Below are 10,649 nucleotides of genomic sequence, written 5' to 3'. Positions count from 1 at the left end.
ATTTGGAGGTGGAGGGTCCATCATGGTCTGGGGCGGTGTGTCACAGCATCATCGGACTGAGCTTGTTGTCATTGCAGGCAATCTCAATGCTGTGCATTACAAGGAAGACATCCTCCTCCCTCCTGTGGTGCCCTTCCTGCAGGCTCATCCTGACATGACCCTCCAGCATGACAATGCCACCAGCCATACTGTTCGTTCTGTGTGTGATTTCCGTCAAGACAGGAATGTCAGTGTTCTGCCATGGCCAGCGAAGAGCCCGGATATCAATCCCATTGAGCACGTATGGGACCTGTTGGATCGAAGGATGAAGGCTAGGGCCATTCCCCCCAGAAATGTCCGGGAACTTGCAGGTGCCTTGGTGGAAGAGTGGGGTAACATCTCACAGCAAGAACGGGCAAATCTGGTGCAGTCCATAAGGAGGAGATCCACTGCAGTACTTAATGCAGCTGGTGGCCACACCAGATACTGACTGTTACTTTTGATTTTGAATCCCCCTTTGTTCAGGGACACATTCAATTTCTGTTGGTCACATGTCTGTGGAACTTGTTCAGTTTATGTCTCAGTTGTTGAATCTTGTTATGTTCATACAAATATTTACACATGTTAAGTTTGCTGAAAATAAACGCAGTTGACAGTGAGAGGATGTTTTTCTTTTGCTGAGTTTACAAATGACCTTGACTAATGTGTTCCCCCGCACATTGACTCGGTACCCTGTATGGGAGGCCACTGTGTTCTTAAGGGCCTTCAATGCTGCAGAAATGTTTTGGTACCCTTACCCAGATCTGTGCCTCAACACAATCCTGTCTCGGGGCTGTACCGACAATTCCTTCGACCTCATGACTTGGTTTTTACTCTGACATGCACGGTCAACTGTGGGACATTATATAGACAGGTGTGTGCCTTTCCAAATCATGTCCAATCAATAGAATTTACCACAGGTGGACTCCAATCAAGTTACCGAAACATCTAAAGGATGATCAATGGACACATGATGCACCTGAGCTCAATTTCGAGTCTCTTAGCAAAGGGTATACTTGATATACCTATACCTTTACCTTTACTCATGTAAATCATTTATTTAAGTTTTTTATATTTAAAGCATTTGCAAAAATGTCTAAAAAACTGTTTTCACTTTGTCATTTTGGGGTATTGTGTGTAGATTGCTGAGGAATTGTATTTATTTAATCCATTTTAGAATAAGGCTGTGACGTAACAAAATGTGGAAAAGGTCAATGGGTCTGAATACTTTCCGAAAACATTGTAGTTGAAGTCAAAACTTTAACTAGGCCGCTCAAGATCATTCCACGATGTCTTGGTAAGCAACTCAAGTGTACTTTTGGCCTTGTGTTTTATGTTATTGTCCTGCTGAAAGGTGAATTTGTCTCCCAGTGTCTGTTGGAAAGCAGACTGAACCAGGTTGTCCTCCATGATTTTTCCTGTGCTTAGCTCTATTCCGTTTCTTTTTATCCCCCAAAGAACTCCCTAGTCCTTGCCTATGGCATGCATAAACATAACATAATGAAGCCACCACCATGCTTGAAAAGATGAAGATTGGTACTCAGTGATGTGTTGTGTTGGATTTGCCCCAAACATAGCGCTTTGTATTCAGGACATGAAGTACATTTCTTTGCCACATTTTTTGCAGTTATATTTTAGTTCCTTGTTGCAAACAGGGTGCATGTTTTGGAATAGTGTTATTCTGTACAGGCTTCCTTCTTTTCACTCTGTCATTTATGTTAGTATTGTGGAGTATCTACAATGTTGTTGATCCATCCTCAGTTTTCTGCTATCACAGCAATTCAACTCTGTAACTGTTTTAAAGTCACCATTGATCTCATGGTGAAATCCCTGAGTGGTTTCCTTCTTCTCCGGCAACTGAGTTAGGAAGGATGTCTGTATCTTTGTATTTGTATTTATTATGGATCCCCATTATGGATCCCCACTACTCTTCCTGATCCCCACTTCTCTACTCTTCCTAGAATTAAGGCAGTCATACAATTAAAAAAACATTACAATACATTAATTACAGAATTCACAACACACTATAAGTGTGTGCCCTCAGGCCCATACTCCACTACCACATATCTACAACACAAACTCCATGCATACGTAAATGTATGTTATCATGTGTATGTATGCATGTGTCTGTGCCTATGTCATGGAACAGTCCCCGCTGTTCCATAAGGTGTATTTTTTTACCTGATTTTAAATCTGATTCTACCGCTTGCACCAGTTACCTGATGTGGAATAGAGTTCCATGTAGTCATGGCTCTATGTAGTACTGTCCGCCTCCCATAGTATGTTCTGGACTTGGGGACTGTGAAGAGAACTCTGGTGGCATGTCTTGTGGGGTATGCATGGGTGACCGAGCTGTGTGTTAGTATTTTAAACAGACAGATCGGTACCTTCAGCTTGTCAACACCTCTTACGAAAAAAAGTAATGATGATGTCAATATTCCACTTTGACCCTTGAAAGATTGACATGAATGTCATTAATGTTAGCTCTCCGTGCTGCCCCAAATGCACAGTAGTGACACACCATCCAAAGTGTAATTTTATTTAACTGGGCAAGTCAGTTAAGAACAAATTATTATTTTCAATGACAGCCTAGGCACAGTGGGTTAACTGCCTTGTTCAGGGGGAGAACAACAGATTTTTTACCTTGTCAGCTCAGAGACTTGATCTTGCAACCTTTCCAGTCCAACGCTCTAACCACTAGGCTACCTTCCACCCCAATTAACAACTTCACCATGCTCAAAGGTATATTTAATGTCTGCTTTACATTTTGTTTTAAAGATACATCTACCGATAGGTGCCCTTCTTTGCGAGGCATTGGAAAACCTCCCTGGTCTTTGTGGTGGAATCTGTGTTTAAAATTCACTACTCGACTGAGGGACCTTACATATGTATGTGTGGGGTACAGAGATGAGGTAGTCATTCAAAAATCACGTTAAACAATATTATTGCCCAGAGAGCGTGTCCATGAAACTAATTATGTAACTTGTTAAGGAGATTTATACGTCGGAAGTTATTTAGGCTTGCCATAACAAAGTGGTTGAATACTTATTGTCTTTTCAGCTTTTCATTGATCAATTTCCCAAAATGTCAAAAAGACATCATTCTGTGTAGGCCAGTGGCACAACAATTCAATTAAATCAATTTTAAATTCAGTCTGTAACACAACACAACACATGTGGAAAAAGTCAAGGGGTGTGAATACTTTCTGAAGGCACTGTATGCACACACTTGCATGTCCAAAGGCTGGCATGCAATATAGAAACAAACATCAACATGCTGGATTTTTTAAATTAAAGTACTTGTAACATGAATTAGGCTGGCAGGTGCAGTAGTAATACACAACACACTTTGCTCTATGATATTTGATATATTATATATTGTACAGTATATGTTCCTGTAAGGGTTTTTAAAGGAATTGTTAGAGGACATTAGTTGACAGAACAAAGAACACAAAAGGACTGTGAATAACCACAGATAAACAGAATCGGAGCCCAGGCAAGCATTTTCTTTTACCTTCCCTGAGCTCAGAAGGTCAAGAAGAAATTGTACTTGAATTTAATCAGCGGCTTTAACATTTTAATTGTAAATTGCAGTCTTGAGGGTGTCATTTACGACTATGGTGTATTTATCTTATTTATTTATTTCCCACACAAAACACATTTATATGTAAATTATATCTAAATAATTATGTTGGAAAATGAATTAGCTTCCTTGTAGTACATGCTGGGTTTAGGGCTTATTCCCCCAATATAAAAGTCACAAAAAACATCACTCTCATTTTCACACAAATGTGCAAAGGCTAAATGTCAACTTTGCCAAAAAATCGGATGTGATTGCGTTATTTCATTAAGTCGTACGCGTGACAGAGGGCAAGTCATCCCATTTCTCTACATGCACTCTGAAGATATGAATATCGGAGCTTCGGGCAGCCCGGGCCCTCCTCTTCAGACATGCATGAGTCTTCTGCTAACCTCCTGTTTGCCACCTGTCAACAGCCCTACATAAAACAAAGACAACAACACCTGCACAGCTAATATATGATTGCTAAATAAATTAGTTGGAGAAAGGGTGAAAAAAAAGATTTTGTCTGACGGCGTGGGACGTTTCAGCTCCTTTCAATTGTAAACTGAAACAAACAGTGAATTATACATGAGCTCAGTCTGGAAAAATACATGTATATTGTGGCGTTGTTCAATTGAATAATCTTTCTAAAATTAAACACATTCAAAAAGAGCTTACCCTCATCAAAATAAAAAGTAAGAAAGTATGAAAGAGAAACAGATAATTATCAAAACTCAATCATATAGCAGGCTGTGGATAATGATTAGTATGACTTGACACACACACACACACACACACACACGCACGCACGCACGCACGCACGCACACAGAGGGGATATTACAGTGATCTGCACATCATTAACACCGTTGTTATGATTATGACACCTGGCCTCATCCATCTACTCCTGGGAAAGGCCCCTAATCACAGGCCACTAATTCAATTAAGTTGCCCTCAGCTTGTATTGACTCACAAATATAGCCAATACAATTATGACCATACGCCTGCCACTCTACTCAGTGAGCTAGCCAGCCCCTGAAATAACTGAAACATCTCCATTCGTGTTAGCCCCGCAATGATTGCCTCTGCTGACACAATGCATAGAGCCCGTAATGTATGGAACGGCAGGGTAATTATGAAGCACTGCAACAAGGTTGCTAGGCTGAAGAGGAGAGGATAAATAACACAGTACCTCACGCGTCACACTCGCCCCGTGTTTTGCGTACCGTAATTGGCGAAATAGACAAAGGAGGTAGTCATTAAAGCATGTACACTGCATCATTTCATCTCGAGATTTCTATGTACAGTTCAATGATGCTGAAAGCTTTTAATCCGCTAATCGGCTTAATACAGTAACCAGACACATACAATTATGTTATAAAACCTGATTTGCACCGGTATGTGTCGCTTGCCAAAACTCTATGATGGAAGCTCGGGAGGCATTAACCCTTCCCAGCTTGAATCGGGGTATATACTTCTCACTTATTATTTTAGTGAGGAGTACGAAGCTAAATATATTTCAATATTACACCATTTTCTGATCATTGTTCGCAAAACAAACTCCCCCACACACGCACACAGATACACATAGGCATGCACACACAGACCCTCTGGCACATATGGATAGTTAATTCTCTGCTGTTCTGACAGGATATGAAGATAGTGGGGACTTATCCTACAGGTGTCTACTGCTGCTCTTACAGCGGTCCTGGAATTCACTGCACACAGCCACCTGAGGAGCAGCAAGGAACCTCCAGCATCTAGTCAGGGGGTAGGAACACACACGTAAGCATGCAAACACACACACACACACACACACACACACACACACACACACACACACACACACACACACACACACACACACACACACACACACACACACACACACACACACACACACACACACACACACACACACACACATGCGCGTGCATGCATAGATGCACAGATAAACATTAGACATACACACACACACACAGATAGACACACACACACACACACACACACACAGACATATGCACCTACAGCATGTGTGGAACCACCTTTTTACTCCCCTGTCTATTAGGAGTTACAGTATTTACATACTAACACATTCAGAGTCACATTCACTTACACAAACAAGCAATATACTGCAAGCAGGTATGGAGGACAAGGAGCATGTGTCCCTGTCAACTAGAACAATGGCTTCTCGCTGTGCTGTGGTGAGGACAGTCAATTTCTGTCGGTTCTCTATATGTCTGATAGCAATACTTCTACCGCTCAACACTGAGAGAGAGAGAGAGACACAGAGAGAGAGACACAGAGAGAGAGACACAGAGAGAGAGACACAGAGAGAGAGACACAGAGAGAGAGAGAGAGAGAGAGAGAGAGAGAGAGAGAACAGCTTCCTCTCCTCATCTCCCCTCTCAACGTGACATTACTCACCATGTGGGCTAATATGCAACGCTTATTCATGTATTTAATACTAATCCACAAATGATTCTTAATCTGTAACATGATTAACCGTGGAGCAATTTAGAATTACTCTGTTAGCATTTACATATAACAATACAGGGGCCTATTCCCGGGAGAGGTGGGAGAGGGCTTGGGCTTTGCTGATCGGCAATGACGTCTGCGGTTTTCTTTAAAAATGTATTTTTCAAGGAAGCATTAAGACCCCGGTGTGACAGAAACCCTGAGAGGGCATGACCCAGGTCAGAGGTCAAACTGTAATTTATGTCAAGGCCTCACATTGATATGGCCTGATGCATGATTAGTTAGATATGTACATTTAGATAATGTGTTTGCTCCCTAATATACTAGGGACCTCTCTGCATGCTCTTCGCCCCAGGACCCTAATGCACTTAAATGTATTTATGGTCAATAAATAATTAAAATGGAAAAGCATGCATTAAAACCACTCGCTACTTAACAGATCTTAACTAATGAGATTAGGATAATGAATAGGCCACTTTATGAGAACTGACCCCGGTACAGTGGTCATTTTGCTGACAGCTGCTAAATATGACAAGGTTAGCATTATACGCCTTTTGCACTGAGGGTTTTAAGGCCTGGAATAATTATCGGAGAACAGTCGAAAAGAGGCCAGCGATTTGTATAAATGCGTTCATCAGGAAAATCAGGAGGAAAATAACTCCGGACCTGGGCTCCTTGTCAGGAAATCATAATTCGACGAAAAATGACTGGCATTTTGTTTGTGTTTGTACATTACATTGTACATTAAGCTGTTCTAGTTGTTTATGTTTGTTATGTGGAGCTGGTTGGAATTATGGTCAGTGGAAAAACAAACAAGGTACAAATCTGTCATTCTGCCCTTGAACAAGGCAGTTAACCCTCGAGGCCGTTGTTGAAAATAAGAATTTGTTCTTAACTGACTTGCCTAGTTAAATAAAGGTAAAAGAAAAAAAAGAACCAAGGAACTCCAGACCAGTGTCCTCACTTCCTCAACGCTCAATCTGCACCATCTCTGCCTGATTTCCGCCACTAAAATTGCTCTTGAAAAGTGCAGACAGTTGAAATAAAGCCCCTAGAGTCATAATATGATCCGGTTTCATCACCGTTCCTTCCTCCCAGCATTTTTCTCTCCGCAGAAACAACGCCTGCCTGCCCTGCACAAGCAGACGGCATCAACTGCAAATAATTCAATACCCCAAAGGTTCATTTTCAATTTGCACAGTGAAAGGTTACCATTACATTTTGACCTGCAAATTGTATCGCCCCTGCTAATACCCTATCATTTAATTTTGGGTTCCTTTGTAGTGTTAGACTGGAGCTGGCTATATTTGGTGACGGCCATCTGTTTATTATTTAGGCCATGCTTGGCCATGGCTAGGCAGCCTGTCGGAATGAGAGAGAGAGAGAGAGAGAGAGAGAGAGAGAGAGAGCAGGTTTGATGCAACACTATAATAACTGCCAGTGAATTTCTGGAGGAGCAGCCTGTCGGAATGAGAGAGAGAGAGAGAGAGAAAGAAAGGTGGCCTGCAGCACTACCTGGCTCTACTAGGCTTTTATCAGTCTTCATGGACTCGTCCTGTTCACTTTGATAATAGTTGGCCCAGAAGTTGGCCTCTGTGGACCACTGTATGTGAGGGTGAGATGGAGGAGGGCTTCTTGGCTACTTTAAAGTGCTACTGTTTAATAAGGGGTCCTAACATGATATCAAGCTGTGTGTGTGATCATAACACTGTAAGGAAGCAAAAAAATATATATATATTGAGTTGAAGATTATTTGGTGGTTGCTTCACTGTCTGTTCTCACAAATGAAATTGCATTGGATCGAATTAATAATAATTATTATTAATTATTATCACTGGATAATTTCCAATTTCCAGTGAGCAAGGAGTGCCGCTTGTCGGATTAATATCTGCATGCATACCACAAAAAAGTATAGTCTATTTGTGCATTTCTGAAGGTTCAAATTCAATTTAAACAATGGCCAATATTACACTCCATTGCAATGATATTCTGCACCAAAAATATATTGAATTTGATGACATTGCCATCACTCAAGCTACTGCATTTCATTGTCATGTCAATACCAAATCATAACAATACAATTTCATGTGAACACGGTGACATCACACAATCAATTTGATACAGCCAGTGGTTGATAACAGCCAGTGTTTATTTAAATCCATTGCCAATGGATTTATAATCATAAAAATAAGCTTGCAAAGTCCCAGTCGTTATTAGATAGAATGTTGCGTGGGGAAAACCTGTGCTTACATAGGTTACCCCGTTTGCTCACAGCAAAAACGTCACCTTTTTCAAATGTTCTTGTTGTCGGATTGTTTTAGTCAATTACAATAACACGTCTAAAGATTACTTTCAACATTGCCTCCTCCCGAGCTTTGACGCTACTTAGAAAACGTCATTTTGTAGGGCTTCCCTCAAGTCCCTTTTCATAACTGTGCTAGCAGCCACGTGAGTGAGTGCTAGCTAGCCATCGACCGGAACATTAAGCTAGCCAAGACCAACGACACAAACAAACGGTCTATACGTCTACAAATAGTGAGTGGAGTTACAAACGGACTATAATAAATAAGTAAAATGTTTTACTTGTGATTAAATGGTTTCCACACACATAGCTAAGTGCAGCCTACTTAGACAGCGTGTCCCCACATTTCCCACTCTCCCACACCGAATAGCCAGAAGCCACAGGGCTCTTACATTTACATTTACATTTAAGTCATTTAGCAGACGCTCTTATCCAGAGCGACTTACAAATTGGTGCATTCACCTTATGATATCCAGTGGAACAGCCACTTTACAATAGTGCATCTAAATCTTTTAAGGGGGGGGGGGGGGGGGGGGGGGGTTAGAAGGATTACTTTATCCTATCCTAGGTATCCCTATCCTAGGTATTCCTTTCTTCTCGCAGACTCTATTTTCCTACTTAGGAGCATTGCGAACCGAAGGTCTGTGTTTTTGACCTGGTTACATGTACATTGAACAACACAGCAGCTTTTCAGCATGTTTTGTTATTTCTGTATAACTAAAAATTGACAACGAAGTTGGCTCTTTTACAGTGGGATGTTATTCCTCAATTTGTGGGGCGCGGTCGAGGGGGAACTCCTTATGCCGTGAATATCGACTCTGAGTATGGATGCGGTAAAGTGGTCAATGGAACTCGACCAAAACAATGGAAATGCCATGGAAACTAATGTGGGAAAGATGCCGTGGGGGAAAGATCCCGATTCTCCTCATTGCCCCCCAGCAAAATATGCCTACATTCAGGCTACTGTTAATATGTGTATTTCACACTATGGTGAGGTAAAAATCGGAGTATAATGCTTCTATGGATGTCAACCCCAACCCATGTTCATATTATTGTCACCAATCAACTGCATTACAGTTAAACACAACTTTGACTACCACAGCCGATTTCTCTATGCTAGCTATGCTACCAGCTTACATTATGGATGGGAGTTAGCATTTAGCAGTCACATTATGGATGGGAGTTAGCATTTAGCAATCACATTATGGATGGGAGTTAGCATTTAGCAATCACATTATGGATGGGAGTTAGCATTTAGCAATCACATTATGGATGGGAGTTAGCTTTTAGCAATCACATTATGGATGGGAGTTAGCTTTTAGCAATCACTTCGTCTAAACCTGAAAAGGGACTACTTCTAAACGTGATGCAGTGAAAACAGCCAAATATATCCAAATCCAACCTAAGTAACCACATTGTGGGTAGACAGCGTGTGAGCTCTGAGGATCAGGAAGGGGTGGAGTTGGCTGTGGCCTTTGACTTCCTCTCGCTCTCTGAGTCACCGACCTGAAACTTCTGACTGATAGCCAAGTGATTTGTAGTAGTAGTAGTAGTAGTAGTAAGATAAGATCCGATATTAGATCAAATACATGTTATTTGAGATATATAAGATAACATATGGAATGTTTGGTAAATGTAGGTTGGTCTTTAAGGGAATACATTTTCAATAAATTCATGAACATTTCAATACAAATTGTGATGCTTCTTTTTTGAGTGACGTGTGTGCGCATGCGTGCATGTGTGTGTGGCTGGCTGTTGATGGGTATTGGTTTCACAATGGCACCGAAGCCACATGTTCATGCGTTATAAGGGCAAGAGCCTCTGACTCAGAGACAGCGAGAGGCTGTGTTGGTACAACTCTGTCCCCGTGAAACTTTACCCCAACACCACCAAGTTCTCTCTGATTCGCTACTACAGACAGGAAGGAAAGAGAGATTATCCCAACACCACCAAGTCTTCTTTGATTCGCTACTACAGACAGGAAGGAAAGAGAGATTATCCCAACACCACCAAGTCTTCTCTGATTCGCTACTACAGACAGGAAGGAAAGAGAGATTATCCCAACACCACCAAGTCTTCTCTGATTCGCTACTACAGACAGGAAGGAAAGAGAGATCCAAATGTGTATTGCTTTGCGTTTCCTCTTTACACCTGAGTGTACATTTTCCCCCTCCAGAAAATGTCTCACAATCCGCTCACATTAAATAATAAATGGTATACATACGTAGTGCTGCTTTGCTGTTACCAGCATTTCATTCCTTCCTGGTTAAATGGACAAACCTGGTAGGAAAG

The sequence above is a fragment of the Salvelinus fontinalis genome, chromosome 38 (assembly GCF_029448725.1).
Source record: "Salvelinus fontinalis isolate EN_2023a chromosome 38, ASM2944872v1, whole genome shotgun sequence".
Taxonomy (NCBI): Eukaryota; Metazoa; Chordata; class Actinopteri; order Salmoniformes; family Salmonidae; genus Salvelinus; species Salvelinus fontinalis.
The sequence above is the reverse complement of the archived record's forward strand: the minus strand, read 5'-3'. Positions refer to the sequence as shown.